The sequence below is a fragment of the Marmota marmota genome, unplaced genomic scaffold (genome assembly GCF_001458135.2).
Source record: "Marmota marmota marmota unplaced genomic scaffold, marMar, whole genome shotgun sequence".
NCBI classification, from domain to species: Eukaryota; Metazoa; Chordata; class Mammalia; order Rodentia; family Sciuridae; genus Marmota; species Marmota marmota.
Window position 1 is genome coordinate 10,784,332 of NW_026000093.1, and position 17,458 is coordinate 10,801,789.

Consider the following 17,458-nt stretch of genomic DNA (forward strand, 5'->3'; position numbering starts at 1 on the left):
TTTTTTTTTTTTTTTTTTTTTTTGCACCAGACTGGGTCTTCTGAAGAAGTTGCGATTTACTCCGAGCACCAAGCTTCCCTGCCACCAAACCCCGCCCCCTCCCAACTTGCTACTCATATTTTCTTAAGATTTATTATTATCCTGCCCTGCCCCTGGCACTGCTCCCCAGCATGTAAAAGAAGTTCCTCATCCTGGCATTTAAAAGCCCACAATTTTTGTCTCCACACTAATTTCCCACTTCCCATCCCGCCCTCCAGCGTCACCTATCCCCAGCACATTAGAATATGAATCATTTTCTAAAGATGACCTTTGGGTTCCTCCATTTCCTAGCCTTACTCACATCCACCCTCCCCAGCAGGGAATGGCCTCGGTGCTATTCTCTCCCAGGCTCAGTTCAAATCCCTGCCCCTCACCCCCCACCCCCTCACCCCCCCACCCCCACCCCGCGCGCAAAAGAGTTCCCAGACTTCCACTCTTTTCTCGCTGTTAACACTGCGTTTTCTGTTGTTCCTCGTGGGTTGTCTGTCTTCATAGGTTGGGACCTGTGCTTATTCTCTCTGGGTGGCCTGGGTCAGGGGGCTGGGGAAAGCCAGGGCTTAGCCAGTGCTTACTGAATTAACTGACAGGTGATCCAGTCTTACCTGGGCCATCACCTTGTGAGCTTAGGTGACAACCATCACATGGATAGTAAAGTACGTATGGTGGTCGGTGGTGTGCAGTAGGTTCATGAAGCTTTGTGGTACCCCCTACTTTTGGGAAATGTTTGAAACTTTTCAGTAGTTAACAAATAGCTCAATGGTACAGTGGTAAAGCACTTGCTTAGAATAAGGCTCTGGTTTTAGTCCCCAGCGGGGGAGAGTGAGAGTGAGAGAGAGAGAGAGATGCAAAGCAAGCTTTTATAAAATGTGGAGGGGAATATCTAAACTTAAGTGGGCTTCCTTTAGGACAGTTTAACTGCTGGCATCCAGGGAGGCTCTCCTACTGCATAGTAGAAGACCTTTATAATATAAAGTGGAACTCACTTTGCACAAGGCCAGGTGAGATTTTCAGAAATCACATACTCTGGGATGCATTTATGGGGAGACTCCTCCACTTTCGAAAGAATGTGGGCCATCACCACAGCCACTCCACAAATGAGCAACAGCTCTCTGGCGAATTGTTTTATGATATACGGTGAAATATGGAACAGGATCTGTCAGGTACTGAATTTCTTGTGGCTTTGTAAAAAGTGTTCTTGATGACATTTTCTCTGTTTTTCTTTGGTAAAAGCAACATGCTTTAAATTCCATCTGTTCGGGTTGGATAGGCCGTGGTGTCATTTAAGAGACTTGGGGTGTGTCTACACAGCACATGCTTTCCCATGCATACAGAATGTTCAGTGAATTAGAAGAATTTTCCCACCTCCACTAATTCGGAACAATCAAAACCAGTTCAGGTTCTAAAGAATTTCCATCTTGAGTTCTTGGGGGTTTGACTCAAGAATGACAGGGATATCACTGCAATTTAGAAGTTCAAGTAGGCTCTTCCCTCATTTTATTCTGCTCAGATCAGGGTCATAACCTTTATTAGAGCTACCATTTATCTCTACTAGGTTTCTGACACTAGGCTAGGTGTTTTTCATGCAATCATTTTGTGTGTGTGTGTGTGTGTGTGTGTAGCGATCAAATCAGGGCTTGGTGTCTGCTAGGCAAGCACTCTACTACTGAGCCACACCCTATATGCATTCTTTACCCAGCAATATTCTAAAATAGAACTAGTTTTATCTTTACAGATGGGGAAATCAAGTATGATTGTGTTAGTCAGCTTTCCATTTCTGTTACATAATACCTGAGATAAACAACTTATAAGAAGGAAAGTTTTATGATGGTTCACAGTTTGAGGTTTCAGTCCATGGTGGGTGGACTTCATTGCTTTTGGGCATTGGTGAGGCAGAACATCATGGCAGGGAGTGTGTGGTGGAGCAAAGCTTCTTACTTCATGGTGGCCAAGAAACAGAGAGACAGGAAAGGAGCTGGGGTCCCAATATTCCTTTCAAGATACCTCCCCACCATGATCTAACTTTCCTCCATCAGGCGCCAACCCCTGAAGGTTGGATTGCCTCCAAATAGCACTACAGGCTGGGAATCAAGCCTTTAGCAAATGGGCCTTTAGAGGACATTTAAGATCCAAGCTGTGCTGGACATGGGGCAGGCACCTGTAATCCCAGTTACTCGGGAAGCTGAGGCAGGAGAATTGCAAGTTTGAGGCCACCCTTGATAACTTAGCTAGACCCTACCTCAAGATTTAAAATAATAATAATAATAATAATAATAATAATAATAATAAAATAAAACAATAATACCAAAAAAAAAAAAAGACTACAGATGTAGCTCAGTGGTAGAGCACTTGTCTGCCATGCATGAAGCCCTGGATTCAATCCCAACTACACACACACACACACACACACTCCAAACTATAACACTATAACTTTAGATGTCTATCTTCTACCTTAAACTACTGCCTACCCATTGTCTCCTGTTATCTCCCTACTTGTTAAATTGCAGGGAATGTAAGAGAGGCTAGAATTTAGAGAGTGACAGAACCATAATTTGAATGTATATCTATTCCAATCCATAGTCTATGTTTTTCCCATTCTCCTGAAAGCTGGAATCCTAGATATCATCTCATCTTCTGGTTATCAAACGGAGTTCCAAGGATACTAGATGTTCAAGGAGGTACAAGAAAACTTGGCTCTGTGTGGGTAGGGAGGAACTGTGAGAGGAAGGCCAGATCAGTTAACTTGGGATCCACTTCAAACAAGAAAACATTATTTCCATCTGTTTTACAGAGTGACTTCAGATTTTGTTTGAAACAAGCTTTTTGCTGCTACAAAAGCATTTAACTCAGGCTGGGCATAGTGAAACAAAACTATAGTAATTCCCACTCAGGAGGCTGAGGCAGGAGGATCTATGAGCTCAGGAATTCGAGGCCAGTCTGGGCAACATAGTTATTTAAATAATTAAGCTTGTGTCCAGAGACATTAAATGCCTCTCCCAAGATTTTATAGAGTGCACTTACTAGAAAAACTGCTTAAACCCTAGTATTTGTAAATCCAGTCCAAAGTGACCCTTCACAGGAGACACAATAAGTGTGGGGAAGATTATTCTTTGCAAACAGGAATGGCTGAGGGAATGTGAATATCCCAGAAGCACATACAGATTATATGGGCAACTGGGCTTGTAAGGCCTAAAATTCATGCACTGCCTTGACATCTCTGGGTATTACTTGTCCCCAGAGGTCTACTGTGAGTTCCTCTGCTTTCACCTGATAAGGAGCCCCCCCAAAAGAAAAGACACCTAGCTCATTCCTTATCAGCTCACTCTCCTATCCCACCACACTCTGCCCAGTCCTCAACCCAACTTCTCTGTTGGCCCATGCAATTCTTCAAACAAGCCAATCCCATCCTCCCCTGGGAACCAGGAGGTACCTCATCTTGTTCTCACTATGTAGCATGACTCCCACAATCGCTGTTCCCTGTTCCAGAGTATAGTTACTGTGTGGCCCTGAATCCTCCTCCTCTGGGTTACAATAAGTACATGTGACTAATAAACTGCTATCGATCTTATCTGTCCAGCTTTGAGTTCCACATGTTTCTCCATCTCCAGAGCCCTGGGGTGGGACTCCCTCCTCCACCACTGGGTGAAGAGGAGTCAAACAAAACAATGACCAGACATTAATACTAATACTAAATGGAATTTTTACAGAGAGCTAGCGCCAAATAGCCCATCCTTTGGAGTTATGCTAAGTGTCAGGCTATTTGCAAATAGAAATGAATTTTCACTGAAATTATGTCAGTCAGAACTGACCTTTATTAATTTCAAGACCCCTGAGCTTTGCCATCTGCTCTTTTTAATTTTTGAGATTCTCACCTAGAGATTTTGGGGAGCAATAGCACTCTTCTCTTTCCAGAGGAGGCTTAACTACAGTCCTGCCTAAAGGCAAAGGAATAAAACGATGACCTTCCATTCCTGTGATTTAAATCTCTGCTAACTGCATTCTTTCAGGAAATTGTAGCAGAAAGAATTTTTCTCATCTCTACAGACATTATAATAAACAGATCTTTTATTTCCATCTGAAACATCCTAATATTAATATATTTCCAAATTCTCAGTCTGAGATAACAGAGATTTAGAGGTAATTTCTTTTCCTGTTCATGAGATTTACAATAGGAAGGTCATGTTTGTACTAGACTTTGGTTTGAAATTAATCTTCTTTTCTCCTTTGGCATTTCTATAGAATCCAGGCACTTCATTATTTAGTCATTTCCAAATATGAAATACTTGTCATTCTTGAACAACGATCTAATCTTCCCTTTATGGGTGGAGAAACTGCGTTGTGGAACTTGTAAATCTTTGCCAGGGCATAGATCACTCAAGGTTGGGACTAGCCATTGAAATGCTTTTCTCTACACATTCTTAGACTACAAAGCACAAATGTAGATTGTTCCTTAAGCAGTATATGGGAGATCCTCCAAACATTGGGAAGTGTTAAAAGTTCATTTGCATTCCGCCTTATGAGACAAAGCTTATGGAATAAATAAACACCTTCAAACACCACAACCACCTTCAACACCAGCACCCTGCTATTGTTACTTTCCCTCTCTTCTGGATTGTGCTTCCTACAAGTCAAAATATATTCTCGGTTCAGTTGAACAAGGGTTCATTTAAGCCACATCTGTTGCTCATCAAGCCTCTATTTTAGGACTAGGGAATTCTTTTTCAGAGATAGTCTGTCTGGAAGATCTTATGGCAACAAATACTCCTCATTAAATTTCACAATATTTTTCCAACATACATACAGTACTTGCTTTTATGTGATTCTAGAATCCAGGCATAACCCTGCCCGCCCACCCCCCCCTACTTCAAAGGATTCCTCACTTGACTAATTCTAAAGAGTAAATTGATTTTCTCATCATTTATTGTGTTTGACAATAGAAAGGCTGATGCAGCAACATTGCTAAAATGACAGCTCCTTTCCATCCAAGGGGAAGGAATGTGTGTTAATATTCTTAATGACTGGCATCTTTATGAGAAATGTGAAATCATTTATGCTTAGCAATAACCTGCCTAGGATTAAAAAGTATTTGATGCTTAGTATGGAAGTAATCTGTCAGGAAAAATTATTTAGACTGATGCAAATTAACTAAATAAAATTCACTTACTGTGGCTTCCTAATGATGGCAATGTAGATTCAAGTTTGTTAAAAGTCAGTGTGAACTAAAGAAGGATCTGGAAAGGATCGCTGAAGAACTGATCTGACATACTACCAGAGGAAGAGACAACACATTTATTTGATAAATTCCTTTCGCATTTACTAAGAATTTCCGGAATGGATTTAAGTAAATCAAGGGAATACATTATGTGCGGGTGCAGGTCTTGCTTATTCAGAACAAGAGCAGTAATACCTTACAAAACCATTGTGAGTTTGTTTATTGTGATGCTCTTGATTCTAAATGACTAGCTCTGTTTTCCATGAGGGCTTCTTCCAGTCCTCTCAGGGCTGGCTTGGGCCTGAGCGCAAGGGACAAGCCTAGAAGAGGCGAGTCCTTGAACCAGCACTTAACAAGCAATGTATAGACTGTTCTGTGTGTTCTGCAGGAGAGAGAGCCGTTCTTCTCTTAATAAGCTTGCTGTTGCACACCAGTTAACAAGTTTTTATTGGACTCTTAGTCTTCTCTTCCTCGCCAGATTCACAGTGAAACTTCTTTTAGCTCTTCATCCCCCCCCCAAAAAAATCTAGTAAATTATGGGAAGAAGCACTTTGCCAGAGTGGGAAATTTCATTAGTCTGGGGGAGCGGGGGTGAAGGTGTAAATTGCAGGAAAATGCAAACCACCTCCACGTAATTGATGACTGAATTGTACTATTAAGTCTTCGTATGGAACTTTCATTTGAGGGACTGCATGAGTTTTTGGAGGCAAATTGACTTGGGTACAAATCCCAACTTTAAAGGTGTCCGAGTTATTTTTAGTCTAGTTCCTATACTTAAAACTGAAAAGATTAGCACAGGAGTAACAAAGGCTGAAAATGAATGGCAGTGTCTTGCCTGTGGTAGTCATTCAGTATCACTCATTTTTTCCCTTTTCTGAGAACTTTTAGGGTATGAGTTCAGTATTATTTGCTCCAATGAACAAAAAACATATTCCCTTCCAAGGGAGCACTAGCTGAGGGGGAGTCCTAACAGTTGTTTAAATACAAAATTACAAAGGCATGGGCTGGGTGTATAAGTAAGTGGCAGAGCACCTGCTTAACATATGAAAGACCCTGTGATCCATCCCCAGAACTGCAAAAAGAAATTTTTACACACACACACACATACACACACAAATAATAATAATAATAATAATAAGGATTTCTTTAAAAAGATGGTGATTGGTCATCAATAATAACCTGAATGTTATTGTTGCACCTTTAGACTTGGGGACAAGCTATCATTCACAAGACCAGGTAAGCTTAAAGTGTAGGAATTATAAGTCTTCAGATCAAACCCAGGGCCCTGTGTATTGCTAGGCAAGAGTTCTAACCACTGAGCTATATCCCTAGCCCTCTTCAGAATTTTATTTATTTATTTATGCTAGAAAATAGTGCATTAGTAAGAGAGCGAAAGAAAAAAAAATGAACATCATTCAAGAAATTGAGCATGTGGTGAATGGACTTTGTGCAAGCAATTTCAAGGCACAGATTGCAAATGCAAAGCCAGGCATGCCAAAGAGCAGAAATGGGGAAAAGCCAAGGAGCTCAGACTAGGCAGAGAGGATGGAGAAGAACAGTGGTGTCCAAGCCAGGACCCCGAACACGAACAACTGCAGAGGTTGCAGTCTCAGAGATGCTGATAAAGATGTGCTGAGACCTAGAGACAACAAACTAAGCCTCAATCTGCACAATCTGCAAGGAACCCATGTTTTGGGGTGAAAGGAGCATCTAGTGAAAAACAGCTGAGTCTAAGGCCAGAGCCTGAGGCAGACATGATGGACAGAAAAGGGAATGATAAGGGGCAGCACTTGAAAGGAGTCACTTCAAGACTTCAACTATGCCAAGTTGAGTAATCCGAGCCCTGAGGTGTGACTGACTCCAGTGAATGCAATTTTCACCCTGCAATTCCCTCACATTGCTGTGAAGTTAGGCCGACTGTGCTCCTAAGGTGTCCCTGTGCTACACATGTGGAGCAGGACAAAGCTGGTATTACCCAAGGAGGAAGAGAGCTGGGTAAATGTGGTCCTCTGCTGGACTTTTACCCAGTTAGTATCGACACAGCCTGGCTCACCCCTCTGTGCTCATCTTGGAGAACATCTGGTTCCTAGATGACCCTCTTCATTGAAAACCAGCCAGATCTAAAGAGGCCCAAGCTCCATTTTCTTGCTATTTGCATACCAAATGACACCCACCAGCACAATGACAGCTTACAATCACCATTGTAGCCACCAGGAAGGGTAAGGAAAGAAAGCAGGCAGTGCCTAGATTCCTAGAAAATTCCACCCCTTCCCTAAAACCTGATGATTTTTTCCCCTCCATTTTTTGCTGCCCTGTATCTGTGGCTCCACATCCCACCCCCTCACTCCCAGTAGATTAAGAAGTTGATTTGTGACCTAGACTCCCTCTGTTCCATTCTTCAGGCATTGAAACTTGTGCTGTTGATGTTCAAATTGGGTTTCCTTAATGGGCTTTAAGAACCCCAAGAGGGAAAATTGTACCTTGAGGGTCTCCGCCTTTTGAGAGGGGCCAGCCTTGCATTGGTAACATAAGCATTCCTGTTTGAGGGAAAATATATCCAAATGAGCATGATGGGAAACTTTGGAGTGGGAAGAAGCCACAAAGAACTGATGAATGAGGAAGAAGAGAGTTGGGAAGATGTATCCCACTACTCCCTCAAGAGCACGCCTTCCCTCTGGCCCATCCCTTCCTGCAGCTGGGACCCTGGGAAACTACCTGTCACCAGGGAGGTGGTTCTGCCCTGCCTAGGAACCACGTCTTGGCCAGAGCCTTCCCTTCTTTTTAGCCTAACTCATTATAGCAAAGGGAAAAATTATAAAATCCAACCAGCAGTGAGCCTGGACATCACTTTTTTTTTTTTTTTTAATCAAATGGACAAGCAATTGTAGTCTAAAAGGAGTTATCTGGGCAGTCCAAGGCCACATCTGTCAAATTATTGACACAGTACTTCAACTTTCTAAGGGCTGACTTTTAAAATCATTTAAGAAGTGGAATTTGTTTGTTTCTTTCTCTTTCCTGGCTTTGAAACTGAGCTTTACTATAAAGCAGAGGTGTAGCGAATTGAGCCAATTTAACTTTTAGGTCTTGTGTTTAAGTATTCAGATTATCATGTCTTAAAACCTTTTAAATAGAGAACTTGAAACATCATTCATTCACTTAACAAACACTTATTGAACTCTTAGTGTGTGCCAGGGGTGCTATTGATGCAGATAAGATGGGGTAGCCTGCTTTTTCATACACATATTTTTCTTACAAATGATATTCCTAGTAAGAATTCTCTCAACAGTAGCCGTAAAAAAATAATTAAATATAATGAAAATAAATTGGTTAAAGTATCAGTTGAACTTAAAAGGGAAAAAAAAGGCGGGGGAGGGTTGGGAGTACAGCTTAGTGGTACCCTGTATGTCCATTACGCGCAAAGTATTGGGTTCAATTCCCATCAACAACAACAAAACCAGAATAAAACAAAACAAACAAATAAAAATTCCTTCAAAATCAGGGGATATAGAATGAAGACTATGGTTAATGGCAGGGGCCAGGAGTCAGATTACCTGGGTCCACATTCTGCGTTGATCCCGAAAGAGTGTAACTTTGACCCAGTTAGTCAAGCTCCCAGAGCCTATTTTCCTTATTGGTAACCATGAGGATTCTATGTTATAGAGATATTGAAAACATTAGATAATGTATGTGGAGCACATGGTTAAGTAGATACACAAGGTTAAGTAGATATTTAATAAACCTTAGCTGTTATTTTAGAAGACATTTGTTAGTAAAACATAGGCATCTTTCTGACATTTTGTTTTCTTCTTTGAGAGAATGGTATTTTTCTATTGCCAAACATAACATAGCTCTGAAGTTTTAGATATGGTCATTAGGAATAGAAAAAGGCATTCGAATGTTAAGAGAATATATTGGAGCAGGGGGGGTGGTGTGGTAGGGTGGGTTGGGCTGAAAGTGGAATAGGACCTGTACTTGTAACCCCCCAGCTACTCAAGAGGCTGAGGAAGGAGGGTTGCAAGTTTGAGGCTAGCCTAGGCAACTTAGCAAATCTTATCTCAAAATAAATAAAAAGGGCTTGGGGTGCAGCTCAGTGGTAGAGTGCCCCAAAGTTCAATCCCCAGTACCAAAAAACAAACAAACAAAAACAAACAAATAAACAAAAAACACAAACTGGTTTGTACTTGAAAGAGTACCGGTTCTGGGATTTAGGACATGGGTATCTGTCTAAACTGTGCCATTTCATAGGTATGAACATTAATGGTAGAAGTAAAGTGATAATAAAACTGATAAGTAAAGTGAGCCCATGAAAATGCATAAATAAATAAATAAATAACTTAAAAAAGAAATAATGATTATGTGATTTCCCTTGGCTAAGGTACTGATTATAACCAATTGGCAAACAGTGGTGATTGTGGGTTGTAAATACTTAAGTGCAAATTACTTTATAGTTAATAGAAATAGATTACAGGTTTACAGTTAGTTTGGAGACACAAAAGACCTGGATCCTAGTTCTTCACTTCACCTCTACTCAGTTTTTTTTTGTGCATGAAAATTATTCAATTCCCTTGTGTCTGTGTTTCTTAAAACAACAACAACAAAAAACCTTGTATTTGAAAATAGCTTCAAACTTATGGAAAAGTTGCAAGAATAGTAGAAAGAACATTTGCATATCAGTTATTCAGATTCATCTATAGTTAACAATCTGCCCCAATTGCTTGTTTTATGTTTTTTAATTGGTGCATTATAATTATACATAATAGTGGGATTCATTATGCCATATTCTTGCATGCACATAATTTGATCAATCTCATTCCTCAGTACCTCCCCTTATCATCCCCTTCTCCCTCCCCACCCCCTTACTCTAGTCTACTGTTCTTCTTTTATTGTTATTATTTTTTTAAATTAGTGCATTATGATTATATGTAAAAGTGGGATCCATTGTGGTTATAGTTGTACATGAACAGAGTGTTGTTTGGTTGATTTCATTCCCAGTGCTTTCCCAAGCTTAATCAGTTTCTTTCTCATGTGCCACATAGGATGGGGTCATATCTCGATAAGTCCATTGTAAACTGAAAATATCACAAATTGAAAATGCATTCGATACATCTAACCTATTGAACGTCATAGCTTACTAATCTATCTTAAATATGCTCAGAACACTTATGGGAGTCTACAGTGTGGCAAAATCATGTAACCCAAAGCCATTTTTTTACAGTGTTGACAATCACATAATTTATTGCAATTGAAAAACAGAATGGTAGTATGGGTACCACACCATCATAAAGACTAAAAATCTTAAGTTGAACCATTGTAATTTGTGTATTGTGTGTGTGTGTGTGTGTGTGTGTACATATATATATGGAAAGAGCAAGAGAGAGAATGAATAATATGTCCCCTCTCAAAAAACTGAGTAATCTGCACACAGGATCTTTTACTGGTAAATATTAATATTTTGGCATGTAGTAACTGAGACTGACTTTACCTCTTATTCTTCAAAATGGGCACAAGTGATTACGTGACATGCTGTATAATGTCAAAAATCAACCAAAATGTCTAAAAGCACTTTAGAAAGTATGACGTATAAATGTTATATAAAATTAAAAGATGCATATTTCATCAACTATGGGGGAAATCAAATTACATAAAACTTCAAAGGACTTATAGATTGGAGTGGAGCAGAAGCTAAGAAAGTCCATTGTCCTTTTCCATAAAGCCAATAAATAGTGCCAGATTTATTTTAGCAATGGGAGGTGGGGGGGGAAACTGCTTCCACACTGTGTGTCACACTGTTGAGTGTCTCCTCCTGCAAGGACAGGTGTTTTTTTGTTTGTTTGTTTGTTTTTTTTATCATATGCAATTTTTCACTTTGTTTTAACAGTTTGTCATTTTATTGTTTTTTTTTTGTGTGTGTGTGTGTAGATGATGAGCATATTTGAGAAAAGATTATAGAAAGTAAAGGGCAGTTATTGCTCAGCAGCAGAATAAAAGAGCTGTAAAGAGTTTAGTAAGAGCTCAGCTTTATTTCTTTGGGTGCTGCTTTTAAGTAATGAAAATAACATGCTTTGTTTTCAGTATAGACAACAAATGAGATACAAATAGGAAATAGGGATTTTTTTTTTTTTTTTTTTTTTTTTTTTTGGTGCTGGGGTTTGAACCCAGGGCTTTGTGTATGCAAGACAAGCACTCTACCAACTGAGCAATATTCCTAGCCTGAGGGATACATTTTTAATAGAAATATTCAATGTAGAGGCTTAGTCAAAAATGATACAAACAGAGTACACTCATGGACCAAAGAAATAACTTTATAGAACGCTTTTTCTGCACTCACTGCAATAAGGTTTAGCTGCACGAAAAATATATTATTATTCTGCCACATTATCTTCACAGTCCCCAAAGAATTTACCCTTTCATCAGAAATTGTAATACTGGTAAGCCTGATATTTTTATAATTCTAACCAGATTTGCAATCACATTTTCCAGTGGATTGAAATATGACCAATAACCTAAAAATATGAACAAAAATGCTCTTTTCCCTGTGACATATTTCTTTCATTGCTCTGAAAATCATAATGGCTTCCTTTAGATACTTAAAACAACAAAAGCAAATCTAGAACATGTTTGAAAAACAAAGCCATTTTTCAAAAAGTCAAAACCACACTTTATGTGTTCTAAATTAATCTTTTTACTTTGAGTTATGAAGATGTGTTTCCTTATAGCACAAAATGAAAAATGGGAGTTAATGAGTATGAAATATATTTTTTCTGTGATGATTAATTTAACTTCGTTTACAAATAAATCGATTTTAAATGTTAAGTTATATAGATACATTATTGTATATGCCCTCTTGTAATTTATTAGGCTACAAAGAATTTTGCTCTTATACTTCTCTTGGAAAAATTCCAGAACCTGAGGAAGCATTTCAAATATTTATTTCCCAGTGAAGTGATGTTATTGAGGGGCAGTTCCGTTATTCCAATGCAATAGATTTCCCTAATACTGATGTATCCGGAAAACTTGGAGTATGGAGCAGATACGTAGGGGGCAGAAGTCACAAGTTCAGGGGCTGAAGGTGTAGTAGAGCACCTGCTTAGCATGCATGTTGCTCTGGGTTCCCAGCAAAAGTCATGAGTTCTAACACTAATTACTTGAAAATGGCAATCTCTCTCTCTCAGATTCAGTTTTCTGGTGTACATCTAAATTTACGTACAATGAAATGGCACATCTAATTTACTTACACAAATATTGCAAATTCCAATGATTTAGCTCAAGTGAAAATGTTTTAAAGGGCAATGGTTAATACTGTCATCAGCATTTGGGCAGTATTCCTCTCAGTTAAAAAAATGCCATTATGAAGAAGTTTCTCTATAATAAAGCTGAGTACTTTCAGATCCTCCATAGCAACAGTGCTAGTTATTTCTGTTGGAATGGATTTTCCACGAGAGACACATGTGAAAAATAAATGCTTTTTCTTGCATTTGATTCAGTTTCTGTCATTCCTGACAGTGCCTCACTATTCACCAGAGCACACAACAAGGGAGTCCACTGGCAAAAGGGTAGCAGAGATCACCTCTGCATGTTCCTGTTAGGCCCTAATGCAAAATGACACATGAACTCACTGCAGTCCCAGTAGAAATTTATTAACTTGGGCTTTTTGATAACACCTGAGTTGTAGAACTTTTGTGGACGTGACTCGGTGATAGAGCATTTTCCTGGTATCCCCAGGCCCTGAGTTTGACCACCAGCAATCACAAAACAATTAAATAAATAAACAAACAAATAGACAAGTTGTAATTTTTTTTTTTTTTTGGCAAGTCTCTACAAAACTGCTTCTAAGCTTCCTCAGATATAAAATTTACTTCAATGATCTCTAAGTTATACCTCTAAGATTATGTGTTTCTATGGCATCTTACGTGCCTTTCCTAGAATCCCAAATTCTCTATTATTTAACAAACAACACATAAGATTCCATATATTTGACAGAATGTATGATAATTTAAAGTAATTAACTTAAAGCCTTTCATCTCACTTGCTACTTGTCCTACAAAGGAGAATTCCATTCCTAGCAAAGAATTTGTATAATAAATGGAACATGCTTATAATTCCAGCTACTTGGGAGGATGAGGCAGGAGGATCACAAGTTCAAAGCCAGCCTCAGCAATTAGCAAGGTCCTAAGCAACTCAGAAAGACCCTGTCTCAAAATAAAAAGTGAAAAAGGGCAGGGGTTATGGGTCAGTGGTTAAGCACCTCTGGATTTGATCCATGGTACAAAAAAAAAAAAAAAAAAAAAAAAAAAAAAAAAAAAAAAAAAAAAAAAAAAAAAANNNNTTTTTTTTTTTTTTTGGTACCCGGATTGAACCCAGAGGCACCTAATCACTGGGCCACATCCCTAGCCCTTTTATGTATTTTATTTGAAGACAGGTTTCACCAAAGTGCTTAAAGCCTTGCTAAGTTGCTGAGGTTGGCTTTAAATTCATGATCCTTCTGCCTCAGCCTCCAGAGCCTCTGGGAATACAGGTGTGCGCCACTGTGCCCAGCATGCCTTAATGTTTCTAATAAGAGTAAGGAAGCAGTATGAATAATCTGTGAAGAATAGCAATAAATGCAAAATTGGACATAATGTAGAGCTAATATTATGATAAGATTTTAAGTGGTAAGAGAACACACAGAAAAAGGAAATTGTTGATGATGGGAAGTGTTAGGAGTTTTTCTTTCCAGTGATGGGTGGTGGGATTTGGACAGTTGAATTATGATGGGAGGCAGCCCCAACCCAGAACACACTCTGAGCAAATGCATTGTAGTAGCCATAAGAGATGTAAATTCAGGACATGTTGGACCAGCTTAGCAATGAGCAGAAAGCATGTGGAGAAAGTGGTATGGTCACAGTAGAAACAGTGTGGAGGTCCTTAAATGCTGCTGCTTTATTTAGACTGGATGCTTTAGAAAATTGGAAGACAGCTATTTTAGGGTAGCAGAGTGACATGAGGAAACATTGCTCAGGGGAAGATTAGTTTTGCTATGCAAGATGATCTGGAGATAAGGAGATAAAGTACAGAGTTCAATTTAGAAGCATAAAATGATACAGAACTGGATTAAAGTCCTGCCCCCTTTCCCATAGCATCCTTTAGTTTTAAGAATGTGTTATTTATTCAGTTTATCTTAAGGGAAGAGCAGAGATTGCAAGTAAGTGAAATAATCTAGGTTGAAAGAATGGCAGAGGAAAAGCAGAGACAATAGATTGTTCCAAAAAGCTAATCAATTAGCTCAAAATCACACTATTAGTAGCAGTCATATTCTAGAATCCAGATTTTGAATGTATTTTCCACTGTATCGCCCCAGCTGTTTTTCCTAGCCTACTACTGCCATTATTCAGCAAATTTTATTTCATTGCTGGTAACATGCTTCATTTTTTTAAGTCATGAAAAGTCAAAGACATAATAAAAAAAATGTACATTTTGGTTTATTCTTGGCCCAACATAAAATATGATTTACTTGAAGTCAAAGAGGCAGTCTGGGGGTATTGGAAGCTTCTAGAAGGATTATGACAATGGCAAAAGCAATTTTAGGAACACTTACACTTTCCACACTTCTAAGCCTGTTAAGCAGTGGACCAGAATAGTCGGTTGGTAGGTAGCTATTTTTTGTAGTAAAAAGGACAATGAGAGTAACAATGATTAAACATAAAATTTTTTGATGTAATTTATTTTTTCTCTATTTTCTGTCCTGTGTGTGTGTGTGTGTTTGTGTGTGTGTGAAGAAAGTGAGGCTGCTAGGTATAGTGAGTGGCACATGCCTGTAATCCCAGTGGCTCGGGAGGCTGAGGCAGGAGGATCTTGAGTTCAAAGCCAGTCTCAGCAAAAGTGAGGTGCTGAGCAACTCAGTGAGACCCTGTCTCTAAATAGAATACAAAAAAAAAGGAGGGCTGGGATGTGTCTCAGAGATTGAGTGCCCCTAAGTTCAATCCCTGGTACCCTCTCCCCTCAAAAAAGTGAGACTATGACAGAACTTGCTTTGACTACGTGGATATTCTTTATTTCCACTTCTTGTCATTTTTTTTTCTCACAAGGATGACACTTTTCCAACTCAAGACATCTCTGTACCTATAAGACAAGTGTAGAAACTTAGCATGTAGGAGTAGAAATGTGAATTGAAGATTGAATTTAGAAATCTGAAATTAAGGAGGTCCGGAATATCAGTTTAAATTTTATTGCATCGTCTCCATACAAGGGCATTTTGCCCTTTGAATTAAGTGAATGCTGTATGAAGAGGTGGGGTGCTGAGCTGGGCATCCAATCCCAGTGTCTCTGCTTGCTGCAGATGATGCTTATCGCTCTATGGCACTTAGGCGTGCTATCTTCTGCCTTTGGTTCATTGCACACCATGTCTCAACAATTCAGTTGCCAGCCACTAATGGTTTTCAAATATAAACTGGCTCATGATAATTAAACCCTCGTGCCTGGCAACTTTGAAAAAGAGATTACAGGTGCTGATATTTTGGCTGGCATTTCTCCCTTAGGAACCAAGGAACACAGTTTAGAACACTTGGTTGGGTAAGACAAAACAGGTCAAAATATTCATTAAAAACTTGAATAGAACCCAAGTCCTTTTTTGTGTGTGTGTGTGTGTGTGTGTGTGTGTGGAAGTAGGGATTGAACCCAGGAGTGTTTTGCAACTAAATAATATTCCTAGTCTTTTTTATTTATTTTTTTATTTTGAAAGAAGGTCTCCCTAAATAGCTGAAGCTGGCCTTGAACTTGCAATCCTCCTGCCTCCTACCTCCTGCCTCCCAAGTTGCTGGATTATAGGTGTACACCACCACACCAGGCCCAAGATGCTTTTTAGAAACCAGAATGCTGTCAAATCTCCATAGTCAATGCTATTCCCACACATTTTCAGTAAGGGAACTATATTTAAATTTCAAACCTTGCTGCCTCAGGGTCTATATTCTTCAATCAAGCTATCCTCAACATACAGCAAGAGATCATGACATGGCAAACAGAGCTGTCTACTTCTAATAAAACCATATCTAATCCTAAAAACTGCCCCATTGAATTAGACTAAATATTTGAATTTTTAAAAAAATGGGTATTCTAGCCAGATGTGGTGGCACAACTGTAATCACAGAAACTCAGGAGTCTGAGGCAGGAAAATCTCAAATTCAAGGCTAGTCTCAGCAACTTTTTGAGGCCCTCAGCAGCTTAACAAGACCCTGTCTCAATTAAAAAGGATTGGGGATGTGGTTCAGTATTCCTGGGTTCAATCCCTAGTACAAAAATCAAATAAATTGATTAATAGGATATTGCAACGTGGTCAAAGAGCAAACAAGAAAAAAAGCAGAAGACTAAAGAAAGCATTCCTAAATCTTAAAATTAAGAGTCATTGAGGGAAGAGGTATAGCTTAGTGGTAAAGCACTTGCCTAGAATATAAAAGGCCATGAGATTTTGTCTATATGCTAATTATCTTAATTTGATCATCACATATTTTATGTGTTTGTCAAAGTATCATACTCAACCCCATGATATGTATGATTGTTTTGTGTCAATTTATGATTTTTAAAAGAATGATTTGTTTGTATAGCAAAGAGGTAAGTGGGTATATCATTTATAAAGTAAGTCATTCATGCATTCTGTAAAAGGATGTCAATCAAATTTTCCAAAGTAAAACCTGAAGACTTATGAGCAAAATAAATGTATATCTAAGTTCATATTTATACACACTTAAATATAAGTCTATGTTTATATATATTTATATTACACATATTTAAGGTTCATCTCTTCTTGCCTCCAAACACACTTTAAATTGTATTCACTCTCCACAAACGTTTCCTTAGTTCAAATATTTTGCAGACATAGTTTGTTATTCTGACTTGAAAGTTCATTACTTTACCAAAGTTAGAGTAACTTATATTTTTTACTTGGCTGACCACTTTTTTCCTTTAATCTGAAAAAAGTTTTTGTTATAAGGAGGCATGTATCTTATTTTTTTTTAAATTTCAATTACATATTTTGTGTCATTTACATATTTTGTCTAATGCCTATCATTATTATTAGACATTATATAAGGTTTTATCTGTTTAACTTATATTATTAAACACTAATATACACACATATTTACCCACATTTGCATTATAAAATTATCCCAACTGTGATCTGAAACAATAAACATTTGTTCCACAATGAACATTGTCACTTGGGAAATTTGTGGGACTGAC

The 17,458-nt window shown here is 38.6% G+C and overlaps 1 protein-coding gene across 1 annotated transcript in view; it reads right to left on the reverse strand.

Moving 5' to 3' along the window:
• The window catches only part of Sulf1 (sulfatase 1), a 175,169-nt gene that overhangs the window by 148,505 nt on the left and 9,206 nt on the right, over positions 1 to 17,458 (reverse strand). The gene's annotated exons all lie outside the window — the stretch shown is intronic.